Genomic DNA, 12,791 nt, shown 5'->3' on the forward strand with positions numbered 1-12,791 from the left:
CTTTAATCCATCATCTACTGCTTATACTACTCCTTTTTTTGGGATACTACTGTTTTAATCATAAGTCTTAGCTTGAAATTAATGCAGAGATTGGATAAAGCAAATTTAAACACAAAATTTAAATACCTAGAGAAAAAGTAGCTTTATTTTATTTTTCTCCTTTATTCATGGGCATTACAGAAGAATTAATTATTTCATGGGATATGGTACATTTTTCTAGGGAGAAGATCTGGTTGTAATGGGCTGAAATTGTTGCTAATGTCACGTGATTCAGACAGTGTATCTATGGAAATGGAAATACTTAAAATGCTGTTCATAATGTTGTTCTTCCAAATAACAAAAACTTTGCTATATTTTTTTAATAAAATATTTATTGTTACAAGTTAAAAGCTGGCCTTTTTAACCCATATATGTAACTGGAGATAATAACTTTTTATAAAATGAATTACACATTTTTACATAAGAATTATATCCTGGGAGATAATAATTGTGTTAGAATATTTTGATCCTTTGTTTTTGTTATGTGATACTATAATTCATAAACTTCACCATTCATTGAGTATACCTATCCCCAAGTTTTTAATAATGCTGAAGTAATTCTTTTTTTGTATCTAAGGAAAAGCCTGATCATAGACCTTTGCTAGAAAAAAAGCCATATCTTAGGGAATGTATGTAAAATCAAGTGCCTTTCTTCTCCACAAAAAGTAGTATTCTGTATAGTTAAGATTTTTACGTTCTTCTACTAGAGCAAAATGACATGTTCACCTCAAAAATAGATGTCTATTCTATCACTAAATATTCTCCTTATATAAAACCTTTCATGTGAAATTTTTTAAAATCTAATTTATTGCATGCAAAAAATTGAATTTTACACCTAAAACAATGCTTATAATAACAAAACATTTTTATTTTAAGGTGATGTTCCTATGCTGCAGAAAGGTATTAAAAATGTTTAATTAGTAATATGAGCCCATGTAACTTGTTGCATAGAAAAGTTAATGCTTCTTTTGCTACTGAATTTTACATATGAGGAGAAATGGAATAGCTCGTGTGATTGATTCACAAATAGGATATTTTTATTTTCTGATTTGTGAAAATAAAATTCATATGCTATTTTATTTTTATAAACTATCTTTTTATACAGGGGTTAATGTAAGTAGGTAAGGATAAGAAAATCAGCTTCGTGGTACATGAGTCACTGTGTGTTGGCTAAGTTCTACACAATAACGCTTAGTAGTGAATTCCTTCAGGATGATTATTTAAATTCACTTATATAAACTTCTTTATGTATGGATCAGGCTTTTGATTTTTAAGCCACGCTCTAGTATTGATGAGACGGTACTGTGCAAATTTGCTGGTGGGTATCCCTTTCTGATGATAAATAAAAGGAAAGAAAAGAATAAAGAAAGAAAAAGAATAGAGAGATTATGGTGGGAAGAAAGAAACACATCGAACTTTACTTTTAGCATAAAATTGCTGCCTTTTTAAAACTTACATTAATATTGCATCTGTATTCATTATGCATTCTGGCATTAATACGTATTATGATCACTAATGCTTGATAACAAAGACTGTAGTTTATTTTTGCTTCAAAACATACTTCAGCAATTTTCTGAGAAACAGAAACAGGGCAACATACATACCTCTTGAGAAAAAAAAAAAACAAAAAACCAAGGGTTCTTAGTTGTAGATTAAAAGCTGATGATAAACCATCTTTACTGAATATTATAGATGTTAGTGGTTACTAACATTTGGCACAAATGACAATATATGACATCCATAAAACCTTCAAAGGTCACATAAAAAGACAATAGAATTTTTGTTTAGAAATGTAGTTTAATGATCTGGGTAGTTGTATGTTTAAAATTAGGGATTTTTATGCATTGTTATATTTTTCTGTAAAGGATCTTGTGGAGATCATCAAAATACCATTGTATTTAAACCTATTCTCTTTATTCAGTCATACTTGTGTCCATTGTTGGCATTAATCTTTTTTCCTTATTAATGACTTGGAATTCAGGCTCAGAAAATTGTGCTACCACTTGATAAGTCAGGCATAAGGAATAGAATTCTATTTATAAATGCATCTACTGCTAATCTGAAATTAATAGAAAGGAGGTACAGAAAAAGCATATGACAGTCTTATAGAGAAATATTAATGTAGTGAAATATATTTACTTTGCTACCTAAGATGTGACAGTAGTCCCTTAATCTATAAGAATAATCTCTTCTGCTGTAGCAGCAAATAAAAAGAAAGATGCATATTATGGATTCTTTGAGTATCAGCATATCACTCTGCTATAATATATCATGCTTCATTGTGACACATTCCCCCATTTGTCACTTTCTGTCATGTTACTGTATCTCAAAAGACACAACATTGCCCAACCTTTTTTTTTTTAAGTGTAGCAAATGGACACGAAATGTTTGACACCGAAAACAGAACTATTTTTAAAACCAGGGAGTCATAGCCAAAAACTGTTTAAATGGATATTTCAAGGACTACATACTAGGGAAAGTTTCTATTTAAATGTATATTTGTACAGGTTGAATGTCTAGTGGAAACAAGCATTTCTCCTTCCTTGTGAGCATTTTATTCTTAAACAATGAGAACTTGTTTCCTTCCTATTTGACTGAATTCTAAAAAAGGATTCTCTTTTTATTTCTGTTTCCTACAAAAAAAAAGTTTGTCCTTATAAAAAATACTGAAATAGTCAAACTGCCTTTATCAGCTTTTACATCTAAGTGTTTCAAGTTAGTGTTTTAAATTGTCCTTTGAAGAAGTACATAAACATATACACATGTATTAAATACTTAGGACTCCATGTTAGAATTCGGGCAACAAAAGCCACAGAAAGTGCAGACCATCAGCCATCTTGCAGATACGGCCGCTGAGAGCTGGTGCTGTCAGAACCAGTAAACTTCTGCCAACATTCCACATGCATCCAGACAGAATAAAATGGAAACACTTAAGTAAATAGACAGAGATTGTTATAATTCACCTACCTTTCCATGTAATCTCATCCCATGAATCTTTTTATATAGACTAAGATTTTCTAGCGTCATTGGGTATCTCAACCTAATTTAAAACATATTTTAAACTTCTACCGCATAATTCGGTCCCTTGGAACTTTCTGTAACTATTTGGGTCAGTACATAGGCGAGCTCCCAGATTTTGTTCTCCAGTGTTGACCCTGCATTAACATTGTTAATAGCTGGTATTAGCTTTTCTACTGTACCAGGCTCTATGCTAAGGGCTTTACATATTTTGTAATTTTATGATTTAAACTTTATAATGTAGTGTTTAATACACTAGTATTTTTGTTGATGAGAACACTGGCTCAGAGAGTTTATCAGAGATTGAGTTTGTAGCTGCTGCTTTAATGCAGAGTGATCCCTTAGAAACATCATTGTACTCTGCAAATTTTTATTGTTTTTGTTAAATAACATGGTATTTATGCTACATATGTTAATATGTCATATTTATGTTATATTAATGTAATGTAAATAATTATGCTAATAAAATGTTAACCTACAAATGCTTTAATTTGTGTAAATTTGGAGCAGTATTTTTGTTTTTCATTTATGCGGCTAGTACCTATCATAAATAGGATATTTTGGTGAAACTGTCATAAAGAAAATTCCATTTGACTATGGCTTTTGTAATATTTTCAATGTTCAGTTCTACTGGAGTCATTGCCCTGTTTGAAGACCTCTAGTCCTCCCCATTACACATAAACTTGGTTCAAACTCTGCCAGGATCTTTGTTGCATACATGAAAATATATTTTCTCTTGTCTTTAATTATATGTTTATGTGCCATTGGTCTCTGGAATAGCTGAGTCTATCAGTATATTCATGTCATCTTAGTTCTGTCATTTGCTTTAGATGGCCTTCCCTTCCCCCAAGAATGTAAACCTGTGATAATATATTTTGTTCTAATAATCCTGTACTTTTATGCTTTATATGTAACTCTTACATCTATATCAAAATTTGCTGGAGTATGGATTAAATATATGACTTTATTTTTTCCCAAATGCTTCCTTCCTTTTTTCTTTTTTCATAACTGGAAGCTTGTACCTCCCACTCCTTATCTTCTAAAAAATTTAGCCGAGTGACTAAATTAGATATATTTGCACTACAAAAATGAAGTCATTAAACACAATCACAATATGCCTTTGCAAGCAAACTGTGACTCATGGGTCAATAAGATATAACTGTCCCCTGTTTATCACTTGCTATTTTTACAATAGCTACTCAGGCGGGACTTCAAATCATTCTTTTCTAGGGGATATCTTGTTGCCTAAAGGGAGTCTAGAGGGTCATCTGTACAGATTTGGAGCAAATATCAAGTTCTGAAGGCCAGGTCATGTTCTTGCTCAACCACCATGTGGGTACAGGAACAGAACCCTAGAATATCACCTTCTACATGTTGGAAACAGGACTTTTCCAGGTGAAGGGGTTATGGCACCAGCTAGTCGAGGCAGGAGCAGCACAGGGGGATGAGTTTCTATCCCTGAAAAAGACAAGCAAGATGTAAATTGTGGGAGAAGTCCAAGACATGAACAGAACAGGGACATGCTTGACTCGTGGCCAAATATAACATACTCAGGCGAAGACTTCATCAGTACCCTCCTCTCTCTGTATCTGTTCCTTAAGCTCTGCCTCAGACTACCACTTCTTGTTTGGAAGTACACATTTTCTAGGTAAAGAGGAAGTAGAAATAGTACCTTTTCACATTAATACAAGGAGTTATTTCTGGACCCTTAGGACTTCTACCAGAAGATGAAAAAGAAAAACTAGACTTGAGGTTTTTATTTCTTTTTCGTCTTGGGAAACAATTTATAACAAAGGGATGGGAAAAGTAATTAATATTTTCAATGTTTACTATGGGCTAATTGCTTTCTATATTTTATCTTTATATATATATTTTTTTTAATTTTGGGGCACGCAGGTGTCTCAGTGTGTTGAATGTCCAACTTCAGCTCAGATCATGATCTTACAATTGGTGAGTTCAAGCGAACTGACAGTGCAGAGCCTGCTTCATTCATATCCTCTGTCCCCCTCCCTCTCTACCCCTTCTCTGCTCATGCGTGTTCTCTTTCTCTCTCTCTCTCAAAAAAAAAATGTTTTTTTTTTATTTTGACAGTAGCTTTTCCATGTAGGTGTTATTATCATAATTTTAGACATGAGAAAACACAGATTCGGAATAGCCACACCGCAAGAGATTCAGGATTCCAGACTATGTGCTTCTTCCTGCACAGTGTGCACTCTACTTCCATTCTCCGGCTCCTTCTCAGTGGTTCTCCAGCTGCCTTCTACGCAAAGACAACAATCTAAATGACTCATTTTTCTGATTTCACACCCAGCCCTTTTAAAAAGACATTGCTCAGTAAAGAAGAAATGTTTGTACCCCTAGCTCAGATTTTGCATTGCATGTTACACTGATTCACAGACTAAAACTCTCCTTGTGGCAACCTTCCTCAATGAAACCAGCTCATCCTGGCAGATGTTTGTTTCGTCTCAAATACCAGTGTCAAACATTACTTAGCAGATAAAAAAACTGGAGCAAAATTAAAAGGACTTTCTCAGCACTACCAAGATTCTTGGTATTCAGAGTTCATGATCATTCAGTTCCTAGTAAAAAACAATATCCTGAAAGCATGCACCTGCAGAGGCACCACACACATTCTCAGTTTGGTTTCCATATATACATCTTTTTATTTAAATATTTTTAAATGTTTACTTATTTTTTTTTTAATTTTTTTTTCAATGTTTATTTATTTTTGGGACAGAGAGAGACAGAGCACGAACGGGGGAGGGGCAGAGAGAGGGAGACACAGAATCGGAAACAGGCTCCAGGCTCTGAGCCATCAGCCCAGAGCCCGACGCGGGGCTCGAACTCACGGACCGCGAGATCGTGACCTGGCTGAAGTCGGACGCTTAACCGACTGCGCCACCCAGGCGCCCCTTAAATGTTTACTTATTTTTGAGAGAGAGAGAGCGAGCAAGGAGGGGCAGAGAGAGAGGATCTGAAGCAGGCTCCACGCAGACAGCAGAGAACCTGACATGGAGCTTGAACTCACGAACCACAAGATCATGACTGGAGCTGGAGTCAGACGCTTAACCAATAGAGCCACCCAAGTGCCCCCAGTTTCCATATATATAAATGTTTATTTATTTTCTGAGAGAGAGAGACTGGGGGAGGGGTGGAGAGAATGGGAAACAGAGGATCAGAAGTGGGTCCTGCACTGACAGCAGAGAGCCTGATACAGAGCTCAAACTCACAAACCACCAGATCATGACCTGAGCCAAAGTTGGACGCTTAACCAACTGAGCCAGCCAGGCGCCTCTCCATATATTTTTAATAGTAAAGCAAAAACTCTCAGTTTCTTGAAAAACCCTGTATAATGTGTTTTATGAGCGCAAATGTCCTTTAGCTCAAGCAATGAAACTCACCTGTGCCATGTAGGTAGAAACTGCACGTAGAAACGGACTGTGTTTTTAAGCATTATTTATCATCAAACCATTGAGAATCACTCAGTTCATTTTCTTCAGAAAACATGTTAGTTTTTGTTTTGTTTTTTTTTGTTTTGTTTTGTTTTCCCTAGCAGTCACTCATCAAACTTTCATAGGATCACAAACCATTTATATTCAGAAGGCTTATTGTTCTAGGTACTCACATGGTGCAAATAAAACCCAATACAAGTATATTTGGAAAGTGAATTTTAAGGAACACCTGGTTTAATTTTTAAAGAAAAGAAAAACATGGTAGTTCGTTCTGTGTTTTTCATTCATTTGTGTATATTGTATTTCAGGTGCAGATGATGGATATAATCATAAGTATCTGTGGCTCCTTACAGGCACTGGTTCATGTAAAACTCTCCTGCTTCATTCACTCTTCACTCTTTATTTCCATTTCCCATTCCCTTCCATGGGCAAACATCAAATGTGTTTCCATTTGTAAACTTCCTTTTGTGTGCATTGGCTTTTTATGTAGGTATTTTTTTAAGTTTTTTAATGTTTATTTTTGAGAGAGAGAGAAACTGAGCGTGAGTGGACAAGGGGCAGAGAGAGAGGGAGACACAGAATCCAAAGCAGGTTCCAGACTCTGAGCTGTCAGCACAGAGCCTGACGTGAGGCTTGAACTCACAGGCTGTGAGATAATGACCTGAGCCGAAGTCAGATGCTTAATCAACTGAGGCACCCAGGCACCCTTTATGTAGTTATTTTTAAAGTTATATATTTATTTTTGTTCCTATGGTGGCTGCCCTTAACTTGAGACCTATACTCCTGTATACTTACTCCATTTAATTCCTTAAACATTCCAATATCGGTGTATCCTCTGAGACCAGATGTTTACCTAGGCAAGCTGACCTGTCCCACTGATTTATCTTCACCACAAAGATCTTTATAATTTCTCACTTTGGGATCTTGGGTTGTTGTGGAATCAATAATAAAATTATTATTTACGATAAGATATTGTATAATAAAACATTGCTACAACGTATTATTGTTAAGATAATAACACACGTTATAAGACGTCTGATTATCCTTACTTTCCATATTTCTAGATGTATCCCCTTTTTTTCTTTTGAGTTTTTACCACATTAGTGTTTTTGATATTAGCCGTTGCTGTCAACGCTAACTGTGAGGTCTTACTCTTTTGGTGTTTTGTTTTGTTTTACCAGAGAAAAGTTCCATTGACCTTTGGTTGTATATAACATTCTAAGTTCAAAGTTTCTTTTCCATTAATACCTCAAAAATATGATTTCTTATTCTTTTTGTATCTAGCATTGCTTTAATAGATCTGATGATATGCTTATTCTTATTCCCATGTAGGTAATCTGCTCTTTCTCCCTGGAAGCTTTTAAAAAAATTTTCTCCTTTTCTTTGATGTTGTTAATATTAATATAATGTGTCCAGGTATGGCTTTGCTCCCCTACTTCTCCTGTGTAGCAATGTGACCCCATTGTATTTGAGGTCATTCATCCAGCTCTATTGTGGAAAGCTTATTTTTATTCATTTTTCAAATATCTCCCCTGATAATTCTGCTTTTATTCTCTTATTTTTTTTCCTTTCTATTTCTATGTCTTTATCCCTTCCTGCTGCCTTCTGAAAGAGTTCTTCAATTTGGTTTTACAGTGGACTCATTTGTCCTACATCTGATTGATATTCTTTATTATCTTTTTCAGACCTATTATCTTTATCTTTTTCCACTTTATTCTTTTTTTTTTAATTGTGTCTTGGTATTGTTTCAGATTGCTCATCTGTTCCCTCATCTTCTTTTCTGCAATGTTTATTTCTTTATTTTGAGAGAGAGAGAGCATGAGCAAGGGAAGGGCAAAGGGAGAAAGAGAGAGAGAGAGAGAGAGAGAGAGAGAGAGAGAGAAAGAGAGAATCCTAAGCAGGCTCCATGCTATCAGTGCAGAGCCAGATGCAGGGCTTGAACCCACAAACCATGAGATCATGACTGAGCCAAAATGAAGAGTCAGATGCTTACGAACTGAGCCACCCAGGCACCCCCCTCATCTTCATAAATAGGTTGCTGATGCTTCTTTTACATTACTGGTCTATCTCTTTCAAGAATTCTGTTTCAAATGCTATGTACAGTCCTTTTCATTGTCCTGTTTTATTTTTGAGGTAGTTGTACTTCTCAGTTATGTGGCTATTTTGACCTGTGAATTACTTCCTGTTCCTGACGGTGCTTTGAGGAGGGGTCGAAAGCCTCATCTTCATCCCACATGAATCTGAGAAGAGGGGAGGAAGGAATAAATCCAAGACCGAGAACCCCGGATACCATAGAACTGGAGTTTATGACTCCTCTTTGTTGCCTGGTGCCAGCTATTGCCAATACTTAGGGCTCTTCAGAAGCAGTGTTGGTAGTGCATTTACTCAAATCATCATTTTGCAGGCCTGAGGGTTTGGAGTGGGTTCAAGGCAGAGGGCGCCTGATTTTTCCTTCTCTTCACCCTTTGGAGGGCTTTTAATACCCTCCAGGCTTTAATACCCTGTACTAATACTACCCCCTTCTTTACTCCTGTATATGCTAAAAAAAAAAAAAATGGCTAAATATAGGGACTTATTTGCCTCTTCTGTCAACTTTGATTTGTTTGAATTTTTCATAATAAAAAGTTTAAAAAACTGGAGGTATTTTCTTTTATTCTTACGGTTTAATATGCATAGAGAACAATGAAAAAATCAATATGTAAATAATGACAAGAATAAATCATTAATATTGCTTTAAGATCTAGCCTATCTAATCCTAAAATAAAACTTGTATTCTTTTATTACTTCAACAAGCTTTTATTGAAATACATATCTATTTCTAGCATCAACCTTAGATTATACATTTATACTCAAACAACAACAAATAGCAATGAATAATGCAACTATAGTTTACTATTCCAATGTCATAGTGAAATATAAAGTATGAGTATGCGAGTTTTAAAAATATGTTACTGATTTCCTTCTCTCTCTTTTTATTTTCCTTACCTGTGTTTTGGAACTGTCAGAATTATTTTCTGCTTGTCGTCTAGAGAAGCCAACACCTTTTTTTGGAAAGGGCCAGGTAGTAAATATTTCAGCTTTGTAGGCCATGTGGTTTCTGTTGCTACTGAGTAGTTTTGCTGTTATAGGATGAAAGCAGTCATAGGTAACATTTAAACAAATGGGTGTGGCTATGTTCCAATAAAATTTTATTTGCAAAAGATAGATTGTGGGCCAGATTTGGTCTGCAGGCTTTAGTTTACTTATACCCAAACTAGAGGTATCTCTGTGTTAGACTGCATTGCTGAGAGTGAGAAAACTCAGAGAAGTAGAAAATTACCTGCATTGAATAATTGATATTTGGTTCCCTGGGAAGAGAGGGAGGTTGGCTATTAAAAAAAGTTATGTAATATTATATGCATTAAAAATGTTATATGTAACATATATTTAAGTTATGAAGCAGAAAAAAGAAAGAGAGAGAAAGAGAAAGAGAGAGAGAGAGAAAAAGAGAGAGAGAGAGAGAGAGAGAGAGTCCATGCACCCAAATGAAGAAGTGGGCTAATATTAAACTAAGAACTGGCACAGAAGCTATTGTGCCCTGCTCCTAATCCCATCCACTTTCCCTGTAAACAGAGAAATGGACAATTTTAAACAGAATTTTTGTGTGCTTTCTGGGTATTTAATGATGAATTTTTTCACTCACAAATTACTGCCTAGGAAAAAAAAAAGATACTTTATTTATCTAAAGGTGTAATATGTTTCTGGAACTGCTTTCCTCGGACACAGCGGGGTCTAGTCCAATATGTGTACAGCATTTTCATTACCCTTGCAAAATTGTAACTATAGAAAGACAATGTGATATTATTTTATTATTGTTGATATTAATAGAATTGTTCATAACGAGTTGTTATTAATGATGCGATGTTATAAAAAGAATCCTTAATTATTAATGGCATTGATATGACATTATTAATTTTGATACTAAAATGAACATTTCATTATTCCCGATGCAATTATATTGTTAGACACAAGTTATTGCTAATAGATTATACTTTCTGCAGCCTTGTTTTGGCACATGGTAATTAGCTGTAGGTTTATATTGCTGAATAAAAAATCGGCATTGGGATTTTATTTCAGGATAGCGGAGGATGAGAGCATTAACTCAATGGAATGGGGCAGGTAAGAAGAATCATTGACCTTACTTTGTTCAGTCCATGTCCATTCTGCTCTGGATGGCTTCTCAGTCATACACGTGAAAGAAAAGCATAGCTGACAGTGGTAGTGTGTAAAGATTTGGCTGGTGAAGGGTCTTCTGTCATGTCACATTTTCTACACAGTAAATCAAAAGAAGTCTCTTTTCTGTTCAGCATTGGTTATTAAGATGTGATATTATCCTGTGATTTATATCATGTTGTCACAATGCATTTCATTTTGCTTTGTTTCAATAATACAATGAATTCTTTCATAATTTCTTTCAATTTGCCTCAGGAGTTGTTATATACTCCAGGCTTTTATTTCTTTATATTCTGCTCAGCCTTATTAATACAAGTGAAGAAAGTATATCCCTCCATAATTGCTTATAGCCAGTACAGTGCAATACAGCATATTACCTCATTTTAGATAATTCTTTTGTAGTGGCGTGATATTCTAACACTTAAATGCTCTGTGTAGAAGCAAATAGCTTTGCAAATTACTTTATAATCTTGGTTAACTTCAACTGGTTATTCCCACACAACACTTCAGTCTTTGTCCTTTAACAACCACCCTGCACTTTAAAGATCCTCAGGCACAACTTGAAGGGCAGTTGAACAGAAAAACTAATAGAAGGAATGAAATCTTCTCCAACAAAGCCTAGAGCAGGATTTCCTAAGGCCTCTCTTGCCCTCTCCATGCCTCCATCCCCTCTTGATCGCAGCACATATAAACACTTCCTCAGAGCTCCTGCACCCACTCACTGCCTGGCTTAAAGAAATCAGATGACCATCTCATTTGAGACAATTAAGGCAGGTTGAGATTCTTTAAAGGCAGGTGTAAAAATGTAAAATACGTTATTCTTTTATCTGAACAGAATGTCCAGCTGGAGATTTGATTTCACTTGGTGGCTTAGTCAATCCTTAGTCAATTATTAAAAGATTAAAAATTTCGGGTTAAAAAAATTCTTAGTCATTTAAGATAAGCAAATATTCCCTGTTAATATTTACTTACTCTTAAATATTTATGATATAATATTTGACACATACCAAGAAATATGTATAATATATGTAAATTATAAAATTAATAATGAAGGGAATTCTTAAAGAACTTTTTTGTTGTTGTTGACATATAGTTGACATACAATATTATATTGGTTTCAGATGTGCAACACAGTGATTCAACATTTATATACATTACAAAATGATCACTAGGATAAATCTAGCTACCGTCTGTAACCATACAAAGTTGTTACATATATCCCCTATGGTATACATTGTATCCCCGTATCTTATTTATTTTATCACTGGAAGTTTGCACCTTTAATCCTCTATCCCTACTCTGCCCATTCCCCGATCTCCCTTCCTTCTGGCAACCACCAGATTGTTCTCTACATCTGTGGGTCTGTTTCTGTTTTGTTTTGTTTGTTCATTTGGTTTTTTGTTTGTTTTTTAGTTTCTACTTATAAGTGAAATCATGTTGTACTTATCTTTCTCTGACTTATTTCACTTGGGATAATACTCTTTGGATCCATCCATGTTGTCACAAATGACAAGATTTCATTTTTTTTTTAATGGCTGAGTAAATTTCCATTGTGTGTGTGTGTGTGTGTGTGTGTATCACATCTTATTTAAATATTTGTCTATTGTTGGACACTTATGTTGCTTCCATAACTTGGCTATTGTGAATAACACTGAAATGAACAGGGGGCATATATATCTTTTCAATTTAGTGTTTTTTTTTTTTTATTCAGACAAATACCCAAGAGTGGAATTGTTGGATCAAATGGCAGTTCTATTTTTATTTTGGGGAGGGGGAAGTCTCTATACTGTTTTCTATAGTGACTGCAACCTTTTTGCATCCCCACCAACAGTATATGAGGGTTCCTTTTTCTCTATATCCTCGCCCACACTTATTATTTATCTTTTTGATAATGGCCATTCTGACAGATGTAAAGAGTTATCTCATTGTGGTTTTGATTTGCATTTCCCTGATGATCAGCGATGTTGCACATCTTTTCATGTGTCTATTGGCCGTCTGCATGTTTTCATGGCAGGTTGGATTTTTGTCTATACACTTAGAAAAATACTTCTGTTAAGTAGTTTTTGAAGA

This window comes from Lynx canadensis, chromosome B2, assembly GCF_007474595.2.
Source record: "Lynx canadensis isolate LIC74 chromosome B2, mLynCan4.pri.v2, whole genome shotgun sequence".
NCBI lineage: Eukaryota > Metazoa > Chordata > Mammalia > Carnivora > Felidae > Lynx > Lynx canadensis.